Below are 15958 nucleotides of genomic sequence, written 5' to 3' on the forward strand. Positions count from 1 at the left end.
AATAACTCTACACCGGGTTCACTATATGAATCACTGATGTATTTATACATGGTGATCATATCCCCCCTTAATCTCCTCTTCTCAAGAGAGAATAAATTAAATTCCTTTAATCTTTCCTCATAGCTGAGCTCCTTCATGCCAGTTTTTATCAGTTTGGTTGCCATTCTCTGCACTTTCTCCAGTTCCCCAATATTCTTTTTGTGAATTGGTGCCCAAAACTGAATTGCATATTCCAGATGAGGTCTTACTAATGATCTGTACAGGGGTAAAATGATATATCTCTCTCTGGAGTCTATACCTCTTTTATTACAAGAGAGGATTTTGCTCTCTATAGAAACCTCAGATTGGCATTGCATGCCATTATTACGCTTGTGATCTACCAGAACTCCCAGATCCTTCTCCACCATTGATTCCCCCAGTTGTCCCTCCCCCCTAGTATGTATGATGCATGCATTTTCTTAGCCCCCAAGTGTATAACTTTACATTTATCAACATTAAACCTCATTTGCCACATAGTTGCCCAATTAAACAGTGCATTGAGGTCGGCTTGTAAGTTGGAGACATCCTGTAAAGACGTTATTCCACTGCACAGCTTGGTGTCATCTGCAGACACTAAAATGGTATTTTTAATCCCAGACCCTATATTATTTATAAATATATTAAAAAGTAAAGGTCTCAACACTGAACCTTGGGGTACACCACTGACAACCCTAGATCATTCAGAGTATGAATCATTAACCACTACTCTCTGAATTCGGTCTTTTAGCCAGTTTTCTATCCAGTTACATACTGATTTTTCCAAGTCGGTAGACCTTACCTTACACATTAGCCATGTGTGGGGAAGTGTGTAAAACCCTTTTGCAAAATCCAAGTATACCACGTCCTCAGCCACCCCTCTTTCCAAGGTTTTGCTCACCTTCTCATAAAAAGAAATCAGATTTGTTTGACAACTTCTGTCTTTCATGAATCTATGCTGCCTGTTGCTTAAAATATTTTTTTCAAGCAAGAACTCATCCATGTGGTCTTTTATTAAACTCTCCAGTATATTCTCAACTATAGAAGTTAAACTAACAGGTCTATAATTACTTGGTAAATATTTTGATTCCTTTTTAAATATAGGCACCACATTGGCCTTACGCCAATCCAGGGGTACTATGCCAGTCATTAAGGAGAACCTAAAAATTAGAAACAATGGCTTTGGAATGACAGAGCTCAATTCTTTAAGGACCCGTGGGTGTATGCCATCCGGTCCAGGTGCTTTATTAATCTTTATTCTGTCTAAATATTTCTGGATCATATCAATTGTGAGCCAATGAATTCACTTTCTTTAAGAATGGCACCCTGTCTTGATATTCACTTATTCACTTGGCCAAATTCTCTCGATGGAAGGTTCGGTATAGGGAAGAAAATAGACAGTGGAGAGTTCTTGGCAATACAATGGCGCTGAATGATCTGATTCTCCCAGGCTGGATCCCACCCAATATTTCTGAGGGAGTCAATATATCGTGTGTAATGATCTTTACACCCACTGGTGTCCATCCAGTTAATAGTAGGCTTGGTAAAATGGGCCCATGTGTTGGGAAATTTGGACAGCTCCAATGGGATTGCCACAAACCCGCTGTGAGGCACTAGGGTTTGATTCCCCCAGTGGCCTGAATGTAGACGAGAGCTAGATGTTCAGGTGACAGATTGTAGACTCCCAGGAGGCAGGTAGCCATTGTGTCTTTGTCAACCTTTGGAAAAAGGTCAACCTCATTGCCAAAGATGTGTGTCAGCTATGGAAACGTATTTTTGCTGCATTTACTTCACATCTGTCAATCACTGGCCTTACGTCTTGTTATTTTTTGCAATAGGCAATGATATGCTGTAAAAGATTCACTGAGAGAAAATGTAAAAAGACATATCAACTTCTACAGATAATTTAGGAGCTGCAGAAGGATATAGCAATGTAAGCAGTATGGGATCTGTTACATTGCATGCTATTTATTAGGGTTCATTTACTAAAGGCAAATACACTGTTCATTCTGCAAGGAAAATTGCTCTTTGTATGAGAATTTTCCTCAGAGCTTTGTGAAAGAAATAAAGCTCTGCTGACTTCCATCATCCAATCATGTGCAAGCAAAAATATTGTTTTTTCTTTGCACTTCATTGAGAATTCTTTACAATGTGAAAATTCACCGCATTCACTAAGCACTGGGGAAAATTCCCCAGCCTATTTATAATAAACAGCCTGTTTCCCTTTAGTAAATCAATCCTCTTGTGTTTCTGCTTCTCCTAGAGGTCATTTCAGTGGACTGACTATTTTGCATTATCTTAACATTATCCTAAAATGTATTAAATATCATTTTCTTTTAATTCCAAGATCTGTATACTCCTTAGTTACTCCTGGCATTGTCATGGCACTGAAAGATCACATTATACTTTATGATTCCCTATTCAGTCTTTTCACAACTCATTAAAAGTTTGTGGGGCTTCACCAGCCTGTACATTAAACGACTTTTGTTAGTTTCTAGACTTGCATAGCTTGCGTCTCAGTAATGAAAGGAACTGTTTCACAGCCCTGACTGCAAGCCAGTCTGCAAACGCTTACTCTTCCTTGTTCAATGGTACAATGTTGGATGTGTCTAATAATTTACAGATTGTTAACTTATACTCTACTGCTGATTCTTTAAGATATACATTTTTGTACTAAAGCAAATAAAAGTAAATTATTGCATGAAAGCGGAATAGTGCATTGTAATTAAAGCCATATACTTTTGATAATGATCATTTTCACACCCCTCCATGTTGTGTAAACTATTTACCAACAAAAGCAAATGAGCATCAACCTTTAGTAACTTTATACTGATTGATTTGCCTTTGTCTTCACCAAGGAAGCAAATGCTTTATTGCTATGATCGATTATAATATATTCCTTTTACAGCTGTGAGCTCTTATGTTCATTTTCAGCTTTCTGGTGTCCACATATCATTTTCTATAATGTATGACACAATCCTATAAAGTAGGTTCTGAGACCCAGAGCAGTTTGCATACATGTTGCATGCCTGAATAGTGTGCCCACTACAAAAGAATATTTACTATTTTTTTAAATACCAGTCAATCTAAATGAGATATTACCTGATATATGATAATGGTTATACATTTAGCACTGTACTTTAATCTCATCAATGCTTTACAAGGCAATATTGAAATCATGTAAGTGTTTTTGTTTCATATACGTAGTTCAGTTGTATGTTCTTCTGTGCAGTGCTCTAAATCATGCTGGTTCATGAACAGTCTGTTATGGCATTGTTTTATGCCTTACTTTTAAGTTCTTACTTAGTGCAACACTGTGGAATATGCTGGCACTATATCAATCAAGAATAATGCCCGCTTTGAGATGATGTAACCGCAGTTATTGGTGACAAGATAGCACCAAACCACCTATATTGTGTTTGCATAATAATACATGGCATGGTTTTATTCCTTCCTTTTAGGTTCTTACTTAATACAGCACTGTGGAATATGCTGCCACTACACAAATCAAGAATAATGCCAGTTTTTAGATGATGTAACTGCAGTTATTGGTGACAAGATAGCACCAAATTGCCTGTATTGTGTTTGCATAATAATACTTAAAACACAGTATGCAATGCAAAAATGTTTGGCAGCCAATCAGAATTCATGATTCTAAAATTACAGCAGTTTTCATGTCATCATTACTCATTGCACTGAATACATATACATTCTAGAATCTCAATACAATTGAGAAAACTGAAATTTGGCTGTAAAACTGAAGAAAGTATTAACACTTGTTAGTGCTCTGTGTGGCAGCCAAATTTTGCTATAACGAATGTCCTGCTAGGATCTGAAAAAAAAAGAATAAAAATACTATTTGTCCTATGAAGTGCTTGTTTGCAGCTTATGTATGCTCCTCTCTGAGAGGTCAGACAGAAGTGTCTATGTATTTGTCTGTATCTTTTTATTCTGTATTTGCATACATAAATATGTGTCTACAGGGAGTTTCTAATTGCAAACCATTAGAAGCATTTCTACTCTATAAATTCTGACCAATGACACTTACAGCATACTTTCCTTAATCAACAACAGTGGTGATATTGGCAGGCTGAAGATGTACTTTCCACTCAGCTTCACAACTTCATGTTGTCTACGTTAGTGTTCCCACTATACTAGAATAACTGTATTCTCATAAGTCTAGGCATTATGGTTTTTAGAAAGTGACATTTTATAGTGTTTAATTCAGTTAGAAAGTGTCATTGAGTATAACATTTGTACCTTTCACTAAGATGTAGCAAACACCTTATAGCATCCCAACAGAATACATACAATAATAATAATTAAAACAAAAATAAATAAATAAATAATTATATATATATATATATATATATATATATATATATATATAATAGTCCATTTGGATCTAAAACTGTTGTACAGGTTTTGATACAAGCAAACTTGAATAAATTCACAATGTGCTGCAGCAGAATCTCTGACTGATATATATATATATATATATATATATACATTTAAAGTGTCCATATGCATCCAAAACTGATGTAAGAGCAAACTTTAATAAATTCACAAGGTGCTGCAAAATGTCTGTTCGATATATATATATATATATATATTTCACTGAGCACTGTTCTGTAAAATACATAAATCTTGCAAATTCTTCAGGTTGGAATCACTGTGGTTTCCAGTGTCAGCAGCAGACAATTCAAGTTACAACTCCCTCCATTTCTTTGCCCCCCTGTGCTCATCAAGTACACCGCCTGACATCACAATGAAGTTATTAGCTCAATTCTGCTACTTTTACATTAGGGGGAACAAGTGATGTGAAAAAAAACTATGCAAGATCATAAGCAGGAATAAACTGAAGAGAGAAGAAGCAGTTTATGCCTTGTCCTAAATGTCACATTGCCTGACTTGTAGTGGAAGTGTCAGCAGTACTATGTACTCACCTGAATGTGGCAGTGCTGATGAGTGACGCTCCCTTCTCTCTGCCTCTCAGGATAAAGAGATTCATCAGGCAGCTGCCTGTGACTTGAAAGTCTGCTCCCCCTCTCTCGTTCACTCTTCCCCCCTCCTCACTCTCAAGGAAGGGGCTCTGATATTTTCTCTATGGAAACGCTCCCCTCTCCTGTGTAGATAGAAAAGGAACTATAACAATGTCTCCAATAACTTAAAGACAAAGACAAGATTTTATTATGGAATAGTAAGCAAATGTGGTCACTCCTTTATTTCATTCATTCATGCAGTACTGGTATCCTTTGTGGTGCTTCACTAAGCACTTTGAACCATTAAATTTAGTCCCTTTATGTACATACACAAATTAACACAGTGGAAATAATCTGTGCTATGATATAGTCCATGTAATCTTAATCAAAATATTTAAACCAATATTGATAACAAACTAAAATGGTTATATAGCTATATATTTGCTCTAATAGTCCAGAGAAAACTACAAATTGTCAGATCAGTAAAATGTTCTTCCAAATGAGGTCCAAATGGCATGTTTGTTCTATTACTCAAAGCCTAATATATATGTAGTCATTTATGTCTATCAAGAAATAAGTAATGTACAATTTCCACAGCATTTAAACAATATGTATGTCATTTTTCAGAGTGTCCCCTTACATAAGTTGTCCCCGTCAGATTGCCCCTTTACATTAGGTGTCCCCATTGGGTTGCCCCTTACATCAGGTGTCCCCATCCAAGTTCCCTTCTTTTATCAGGTGTCCCCATCAGAATGCCCTTCTTATATCAGGTGTCCCCATCAGATTGCCCTCTTACATCAGGTCCCCATCAGAGTGCCCCCTTGCATCAGGTGTCCCTATCAGAGTGCCCCCTTACGTCAGGTGTCCCCATCAGAGCGTCCTCTTACATCAGGTGTCCTCATCAGAGAGCCCCCTTACATCACATGTCCCCATCAGAGTGTCCCTACATCAAGTGCCTAGATCAGATTGCCCCCTTACATTAGGTATCCCCATCAGATTGCCCCCTTACATCAGGTATCCCCTTACAAAAGGTGTTCCCATCAGAGAGCACCCTTACATAAGGTGTCCCCATCAGATTGCTCCCTTACATTACGTGTCTGCATCGGATTGCCCCCTTCAGGTGTCCCCATTAGAGTGCCCTTCTTACATCAGATGTCCCCATCAGAATGCCCTTCTTACAACAGGTGTCACCATCAGAATGCCCTTCTTACATCAGGTGTCCCCATCAAAGTGCCCTTCTTACATTCATGTCCTCAATTGAGTGCCCCCATAGTCTTTTAATGTCAGGGAGGCAGAAAGAGGGAATCAGGAGGTGGAACAGGACGCACATGTCATGTTTGTTCTATGACTTAGATCCTAGTATATATGCAGTCATTTCTATCAAAAAATAAGTAATATACAATTTTCACAACATTTCAAAAATATGTATTGTTAACTTTCAGAGTATTCCCTTCCATCAGTCATCCCTACCAGATTGCCCCTTTACATTAGGTGTCCCCATCAGATTGCCCCCTTACATCAGGTGTCCCCATAACAGTGGATCCTTACATTAGGTGTCCTCATTAGAGAGGCCCTTTACATTGGGTGTCTTAATCAAGGAGCCCCCTTACATCATGTGTCCCCATTAGAGTGCCCCTTACATCAAGTGTCTCCATGAGATTGACCCCGTACATCAGGTATCCTCATCAAATTGCCTCCTTACACCAGGTCTCCCCATATGAGTGCTCCCTTACATCAGATGTCCCCATCAGAGAGCTCCCTTACATCAATGTCCCCATCAGAGAGCCCTTCTTACATCAGGTGTCCCTATCAGATTGCTCTCTTACATTATGTGTCTCTTTAGAATTTCCCCCTTACATCAGGTGTTCCCATTAGTGTGCCCTTCTTTCATCAGGTGTCCCCATCAGATTGTCCCCTTACATCAGTTGTCCCCATCAGAGTGGTCCCTTACATTAGGTGTCCTCATCAGAGAGCCCCTTTACATCATGTGTCCCCATCAGAGTGCCCCTTACATGATGTGTCTGCATCGGATTGCCCCCTTACATCAGGTTTCCCCATTAGAGTGCCCTTCTTACATCAGGTGTCCCCATCAGATTGTCCCCTTACATCAGGTGTCCCCATTAGAGTGCCCTTCTTACATCAGGTGTCCCCAACAGATTGTCCCCTTACATCTGGTGTCCCCAACAGAGTGGACCCTTACTTTAGGTGTCTTCATCAAAGACCCCCTTTACATTGGGTGTCTTCATCAGAGAGCCCCCTTATATCACGTGTCCCCATCAGAGTGCCCCATACATCAAGTGTCTCCATCAGATTGCTCCCTTACATTACGTGTCTGCATCGGATTGCCCTTCTTACATCAGGTGTCTCTATCAGATTGCTCCCTTACATTACATGTCTGCATGGGCTTGCCCCCTTACATCAGGTGTCCCCATTAGAGTGCCCTTCTTACATCAGATATCCAAATCAGAATGCCCTTCTTACATCAGATATCCAAATCAGAATGCCCTTCTTACATCAGATATCCAAATCAGAATGCCCTTCTTACATCAGGTGTCCTCATCAGAGTGCCCCCATACCTTTTAGTGCCAGGCAGGCAGAGAGCGTAAATCAGGAGGTGAAGCAGGCCGCAGCTCTAGACACAGTACGTTTTCCTTTGTAACCCCGTGATGCTGGGGATGGAGCACGCATGTGACTGCATTGGTTGTTAGGACTCTGATGATCTGAATGGGGTCTTGACCGCAGTCTGCCATTTAGTGAGGCCTGACATAGTCCTTGTAATTGTGATCAAAATATTTATATCTCCTTGGTTTTTTTTTATGGCAAGACTTTGGTACCAGTAGCAAATTCATGACTAGAGGATTTTTGACAAAGTTACTTAAATTGCAATTATAGACACTATGTCAGTTCACATGTGTAGATTGTGCAATTATTTCTCAGACATGTATCTAATATTGTCATATGTCTTATTTTCACCTTGGGACTTGTTTATGATGTAATTTCACTTCACAGGCTTATATGTGTTTCTCTTCTTTTTGAAATTGACTGTAATATTTATTCTTTGTCCTTTTGGAAAAAAACATTTTTAATAACCACAGAACGCAAAAAAAAGGTATTTATCCTATTACAGTACAACAAACTGATGTTGTTTTTTATATTTATACTGTATATATATAGATATAGATAGATAGATATAGATATACTGTATGTATATATATATACACAGTGGGGAAAATAATTATTTGATCCCCTGCAGATTTTGTACGTTTACCCACCTACAAAGAATGAAGGGTCTAAAATTTTTTGTCATAGGTGTATTTTAAATGATAGAGACAGAATATCAACCAAAAATCCAGAAAAAACACATAATACAAATGTTATAAATTGAGTTGCAGTTCAGTGAGTAAATCCTCTACCAACCAACAATAATTCTGGCTCCCGCAGTCTGGCTACTGTATGTGCTCATGTGGTACACAGATTAGTTCTGTGAATTTAGGAAGGCGCTCCTAATGATAACTTGTTATGTGTATAAAAGACACCTGTCCACAAAATCTGAGCATCTCTTTCTTCCATTCAAACCTGACCATCATGGGCAAATGACCAAAGAGCTGTCAAAGGATGTCAGGGACAAGATTGTAGACCTGCACAATGCTGGAATGGGCTACAAGACCATCAGCAAGAAGCTTGGTGAGAAGAAAACAACTGCTGGAGCAATTTTTGGCAAATGGAAGAAATACAAAATAACCATCAATCTCCCTCGGTCTGGAGCTCCATGCAAGATTTCTCCTCATGGGGTAAGGATGATCATGAGAAAAGTGAGGGATCAGCCCAGAACTACATGGGAGGAGCTTGTGAATGGTTTCAAGGCAGTTAGGACCATAGTCACCAAAAAAGCCATTGGTAACACAATACACAGCCATGGTTTAAAATACTGCATTGCCCGCAAGGTCCCCCTCCTCAAGAAGGCACATGTATAGGCCCATATGAAGTGTTTCAATGAAGATCTAAATGATTCAGAAAAGGACCAGGAGAAAGTGCTGTGGTCAGATTAGACCAGAATTGAGCTCTTTGGCATTAACTCAACTTGCCATGTTTACCCAATGTGAACTGTCTATTTTCCTTTGGTAAATCAACCACTATGCCTCAGCGAATGAAGTTGCAAGGGAGGTGTGTAAAGTTTCTCCATATCCTGAAATTTGGGGTATTTCAGGAGGCTCAAGGAGCACTGTTAATAAAATGACCATGTAGATACATCACCTAATGTTTTTTTCTCTCTTGTTGGAAGGAATATTCATTTTCCCTTTTCTATTTAGTGACTGTGTATCTGTGTGTCCCCTGCAGTAGGGAATATGTTTCTCGTCAGGGAAATACATAGCTTACTATGCTCACCAGGGAAATGCATTGCTTAGTTTGCACAGTCATGGTAAGCTGGATTGTAGTGAGTTCAGCCAACTGTTTCAGCTTCCAGTCCTGTAGCGGGAAAGTTTGATATGGTTCTATGTATAGTAATGATTGCAGTACACAACCAAAGGGTTCCTCTGTCATGGAATCAAAGAGAGTCCTCTTTTACACTGAGCTATATTTCTCTTACTATACTTGCCAGTAATATTGCTGATGGAACTTGCTATAGCTTGGGTATGGCACTCTGCCCAAATTGCATGTGCTTGAACAATATATGCCTAAGGGGTGTAAATTACAAATCAGAGATGGATTCCTTCAGTTGCATGACTACAGGAGTTTTGATGAGTGTATGCTGCTACGTGCACCCATATACAGAACTGTACATCCACTAACAATGTAGGAGAGCTGCAAAGAAATGGAAATCTGCAATACAATACTGTTGCCAAAAGGGACCACAGAAAGGAAAACAACAACAGAAATCTGTGCACATTTTTACATAGAGGATTTTGGTTAAAAACACATTATATAATGTGATTTTACCAAGAGATTTGCATTATTTAGAGCCTGTGCCTTGATGCACCAGCTGACTGTTACAGTTACATTAACGTTTTCTTACTATACACCTTACACATGCTTGGGGTCACAACCAAGATTAGCTCAAGATTCTAAATAAAGAAATATTATTTTGCTACTGTGCATATGGGGCCAAAGTGAGATGTAAGCCAAGCTTAAAGAGACACTAGTGCTGACATACCAAAGGATCTGTGCACATGCCAGATCATCAATCATGTGGATAGCCATATTGTATCTTTGCGATACTTACTACTGTATATGCCCAGACATACAGGACAAACTATAGCACATATACCTTGAGTTTGCTAGGTAGCATTTATTACCATCAACCATGTTCCTTAGTAAGAGATAAAAGGACCTGTTTGTGAGAGTCAGAGGGGCCTGAATGGGAAGAGAACAATGAGGGTATATCAGCATTATGTGAGTGGTGAAAAGGGCAATGTGACCTCCCCCCCCCCACTTTCAGAGTGTAGTACTCAGGGGCGGACTGACAACTCATGGGGCCCCCAGGCAATAGGGGATCATGGGGCTCCTGTGTCCTCGCCCACACCCAAAAAAGCCTATGAAAAAGCCAATGAAAGGTACCAGGGGCATCTCATGGAGCCCCCTGCTGACCCTGGGCCCTCGGGCAGTGCCTGAGTGCTTGAATGGTTAGTCTGCCCCTGGGAGTACTGCACTCCAGTATAGTAAGAATTTTTCTTACTATAATATATAGTGGCTTCCACCCTGGAGGTGCGGGGAATTTCCTTGGTATTGGACTGGTTAAACTACGTTGTGATGGTTGAAGAGATACGTATGTCAGACTCACCTTGTGGATAATAGGATCCTTGCTGGGTAAAGCAGGCTTTTCATGCCACTTAGTCATGCCACTCTAGAGGGGTTGCCATTTTACTGAAGTCAATTCTGCTCACGGAGATTTGGGAACACCCTCAGGATAGGGCTTGTTCTCACTTATCCTCTACACACAAATCAGGGGCCAGAATTAATCTCCTCTTTGGTACTACCTCTGTGTTGACACATGGTTCGGTCTCCTACCTCCCTGTGGGCCTATCTGACATCTCCCCTCTGGCTATTATCCTGGAGGTGGATGGTTGGAGGAACCTGGGTTGTTGGAGGCTGGCCCCTCGTTGGGTCCAGGACCCCAAAGTGCAACAATTGGTGTCCCCAAGTTTGACCCACTACTGGGAATTTAATAGTCCTCAGCTTCCCTAGTCACAGTGTGGGACTTTAAACTGCTCAGCTAGAGGGGTGTGACGCAAAGGCTGCGGCCACCTTTGTAGCTGCTCCCTCTGCGAACACCCACACTCACCTGGCATAGGTTAAATATAATCTGCAGACCCATTTTACTTCAGTGACCCATACTGATGCTCAGAATTTAGCTGGTAAACTTTTGAATATATGGATAAAAGTGAGAAGCTTTTAGCCAACCTTGTAGCAGACCCCTGCTTCCAAACAGTTGTCTCAGAACTACTAATGCCTGTGGGAGTCATTGTCAAGGCTCCATCTGCAACTCTGTCAGAATTTAGTAATTACTTGTCAGGAATGGACTTGCCAATAGTGGTGGGACTCACCTGCCTTGTGGGCTGCAGTACCAGGGCTGGCCAGCGGGTGCTCTCAACAACCAGAGGTTCACTTCGGCAATTAGCCATCACCTGGTGCTGATTGCAGGTGTATTTAAGGGATGGCCAGACCTGCAGTCTGTGCCTTGGTGTGTGTTTTTCCATGGGCCCCTGTATCTTGTAACCTGCGTTCCTGTTCCTGTTCCTGCCTCTGCCTGACTTGTTGCCGACCCTTCCTGATCCTGACCTCTGCTGACTTCTCCTGTTTTGATCCCTGGCTTGTGACTCTGACCATTCTCTCCGCCTGCTCCTCCTGTACCTACCTGCCTGATAGTTATCGACCCGGCCTGCCTGATTACGTTGTGCTCTATATGTGTATGTACCTGTGTATCTGTATCAGTTTAGGTTTGGGTTTGTTTCACCTTGTTGTATGTATTTGTGTTAGCTTGGGGTTTGGTGCACTGCGTTTATGTTTGTATTGTTAGTCTTTAATAAATTGTCTTATTTATACCATATCTGAAGCTTGCGTTTCCCAGTGTCAGTCCACACACTTCTGGTCACACCCGCATCCCTGACATTACTACTGTGCCTTGTATGGTGTCCCTGGACCTGACTTGGAACAAGAAGTTAACGAATCTGTCATTACCTCTTCTTTCCTCTGAGGACCCCCTGATCTCTAGATTGTAAATAGAAACTGCAATTTTTGCCTTTCGTAAAAATGAGATGGTCTTCCAGGGGATGGTACAAGGAACATGCCGCTATTATAGCACCTAAACTCCATCAACTGTTTGCAGCCTGTCTTGAAACTGGGAAATTACCACCTTCCATGTACCAGGCCCACATAGTTCTAATTCCCAAACCTGAGAAAGATGTACAGCAATGTGCCTCATATAGGCCAATTTCTCTGCTAAACTATGACTTGAAAATCTTGACTAAAGTCCTGGCCACTAGGATAATGAAAATCCTTCCTTCCTTAATTAGCATAGACCAAAGAGGCTTCATGCCCAGTAAATCTACTGATATTAACTTACGCAGGGTGTTTACCCATCTTCAACTCCCTAGTAGTGACTCTGTAACCAGGGTGCTGGTAGCCTTGGATATAGAAAAAGCTTTTGATTCAGTCTCTTGGCATTATCTGACTAAAGTGTTAGAATGCTATGGCTTTGGCCCTTTTTTTTTTGTAATTGATTTAGGCTCCTTTACTAGAGCCTTTGACTAGAATTAAACTGGGTGGAGCCCTTCCCTCCCTTCTCAGTCCTGCGTGGGATTAGGCAGGGGTGTCCACTCTCCTCTCCCTTCTTCGCGGTTGCCATGGAACCCCTAGCTACTGCCCTATGTCAGTCAACTCAGATTGTGGGGATCCGGGTGGGCACAACTGTGGAAAGGTAGTGCCATATGCAGATGACTTAATGCTGTTTCTGCATGTTCCTGGCCCTTAACTTGTGGCTGCCCTTGATATACTCTTGTCCTTTGCCACCTTCTCTGGTTTTTGTACTAACTGGGAAAAAAATCCCTAATTATGCCTATAGACTTGGGTGCAAGGGGGGATAGCTGCTCTGAATCTTCCTGTACAGTGGATGGGTTCTATGAAATATTTGGGCCTCATTATCTCTCCAAATTTACATGACTGTTGCTGACTTCATTTTGAAACCTGCTGTGCAGACTGTTATACAGTAGCTGAGAGCCTGGGACAATCTCCCCCTATACTTTACTAGACGTATTAATCTGGTAAAAATGAAGATACTTCCTGTTCTTCTTTATGCCTTATGACTTTCCCCTGTTTGGATTCCCAAGCGATTGTTCCTTCAACTTAGTTCCGTTGTCAATTCATTTGTATGGCATTCCCAGCCTCCCCGATTTAGCAAGAAATTTCTCTGTCAGCATTGGATGCAGGGTGGTCTGGCATGTCCAGATCTCCACACATATTTTTTGGCAGCCCTCATTAATCACACACTCCATTGGGTTATCTCTGATGACTCCAATACTTCTGTGACCCTGGAGCAGCATTATTAATATTATTATACAGGATTTATATAGCTCCAACAGTTTGCGCAGCGCTTTACAAAATGAAAGTAGACATTACAGCTACAATACAATTTGGTACAAGAGGAAACAGAGGGTCCTGCTCGTTAGAGCTTACAATCTAGAAGGAAGGGTTGCGTGATACAAAAGGTAATAGCTGTGGGGGGATGAGCTGATGGAGGAAATAAATGGCAGTTGCTAGGTAGAAGCAGGATAGGCTTCTTTAAAGAGAAAGGTTTTCAGGGATCGTCTAAAGGTGGATAGATTAGGAGATAGCCGGACAGATTGTGGTAGGGAGTTCCATAGGATGGGAGAAGCTCAGGAGAAGTCCTGGAGGCGAGCATTGGAGGAGGTGACACAGAACTAGAGAGCAGATCTTGGGAGGATCGAAGAGAGCGGTTTGATTGATATTTTGAGACCAGGTTGGTGATGTAGTCGGGGGCAGAGTTGTGGGTGGCTTTGTAAGTTTTTGTTAGTATTTTGAATTTTATTCGTTGGGTGAGTGGAAGCCAGTGGAGGGATTGGCAGAGGGGTAGCAGACACTGAACGGTTGGTAAGGTGGATGAGCCTGGCAGCAGTATTAATAATGGACTGCAGCAGGGATAGCCTATGTAAAGGTAAGGCAATGAGGAAGGAGTTGCAGTAGTTGACGCGAGAGATAACCAAGGAGTGAATTAGGAGCTTTATGGTATCATTGGTTAAAAAGGGGCGTATTCAGAGATGCTTTAATAGTGGTGCTATTGATCCTGACCGAGAAACCAAGGGAAGAGGCACATGGGGGAGGCAATATTATGAGCTTAGTTTTGGATAGATCGAGTTTTAGGAAGTGGTGTGACATCCAGTCTGATATGTCTGTTAGTAAATCGGTGGTACGTGAAGAAACTGATGGGGTGAGCTGAGGAGTAGAGAAATTCATTTATGTGTCATCAGCATAGAATTGGTATTGGAAACCTAGGGAAGCTATTAGCTGACCCAAGGAAGAAGTGTAGATCGAGAATAGGAGAGGTCCATGGACAGAACCTTGGGGGCTCCCGACAGTAGGTGGAGTAGGAAAAGAGGAAGTAGAGTTGAAAGTGCCACTGAAAGTGCGGTGAGATAGGCAGGATTCGAACCAACAGAGAGTACAGTCACAGAGACCAAGTAAATAGAGTTTTTTTTTGAGGAGGGGGTGGTCAACTGTGTCAAAGGCAGCAGAGAAGTCCAAGAGTAAAAGTACGGAATAGAGACAATTGGTTTTAGTGGTTAGTAAGTCATTTGTGAGTTTTAGGAGAGAAGTTTCTGTTTAGTGTTGTGGGCGAAATCCACACTGAAGGAGATTGAGAAGGTTATTCTCAATAAAGTGGCAGCTCAGCCGGTTGTAGACTAGACGTTCAAGGAGTTTGGAGGCAAAAGGGAGTAAGGAGATGGGTCTTAAGTTGCTAAGATTGGTGGGGTCCAGTGAGGTCTTTTTAAGTATGGAGGTGACTAGCGCATGTTTTTGAGAGTTGGGAAAGATGTCAGTGGAAAGGGAGAGATTGAAGATATGAGTTAAAGAATGAAGGATAGAGTCAGAGGGTAACCATAGTATTTGCGAGGGAACAAGGTCCAGGGGGCATGTGTTTAGGTTGGCTTTTGAAAACCACATTTGGGTTTGTTTGAATCCCTGCGCAATCTGCCGTATCGGAGACCTCTTGTTTCACCCTCACTTTGTCTATGAAGGCTGCAATTATATCTTGGCGAACCAATATGCCCCCTTGCTCTTTGGCCTCTACTCAATGGTCTCCACACACTCCTCTCTGGTTTAACCCATGGCTCCTGAAGTGCATGACAATTCCAGATCCCACTGTATGGCGCTCAAGAGGCATTAAATATTTGAAAGATGTTTGTGCAGTTTGTTCTTTTATCAATTTTTATAGATTGAAATAAAGCTATGAACCTCCAAATTCTCTATTCTTCATGTTCCTACAAATCCGTCATGCCGACCATTCACAATTTGGTACCCAGCCACTTGGACAAACCCAGGTGACTTGGAAAAACTGCTGTGTGATGTAGATTTGAAAAAGGCCATATCAGTAATATACAAGGCTTTATTGCCACTAGAGATGAGCGAATCGAACCAGGCGAAGTGCAATTCGTTTCGAATTTCAGGAAAAGTTCGATTCGCGGCGAATCCGAATATTAGCATACTTCGGGTGCGCGAATCGGATTTTTCCCGATCAGCCGGCAAAAGTGTCCCTGCAGAGAGCTCCGCTATTTCTGACAGTTCTCTGACAGTTCCTTCACATGTACAGCGGTTGAAACATTGTATCTATTTGTTTCCATTTAGGATACAGATGTTTTTATTCGGAAACAGATACAATGTTTCAACCGCTGTAAATGTGAAGGAACTGTCAGAGAACTGTCAGAAATAGTGGAGCTCTGCAGATACAC

At 41.3% G+C, this 15958-nt stretch overlaps 1 protein-coding gene across 1 annotated transcript in view; it reads right to left on the minus strand.

Moving 5' to 3' along the window:
• UCN3 (urocortin 3) overlaps positions 1-5063 on the minus strand; it is a 29484-nt gene extending 24421 nt beyond the window's left edge. Inside the window, exon 1 of the mRNA XM_089676869.1 lies at positions 4962-5063. The gene's annotated coding sequence lies outside the window, so the exon portion shown is untranslated. The remainder of the gene's footprint in view (positions 1-4961) is intronic.
• Positions 5064-15958: the final 10895 nt, after the last annotated feature.

This window comes from Staurois parvus, unplaced genomic scaffold (genome assembly GCF_062004578.1).
Source record: "Staurois parvus isolate SC_StPar_1 unplaced genomic scaffold, SC_StPar_1.0 ptg000175l, whole genome shotgun sequence".
NCBI lineage: Eukaryota > Metazoa > Chordata > Amphibia > Anura > Ranidae > Staurois > Staurois parvus.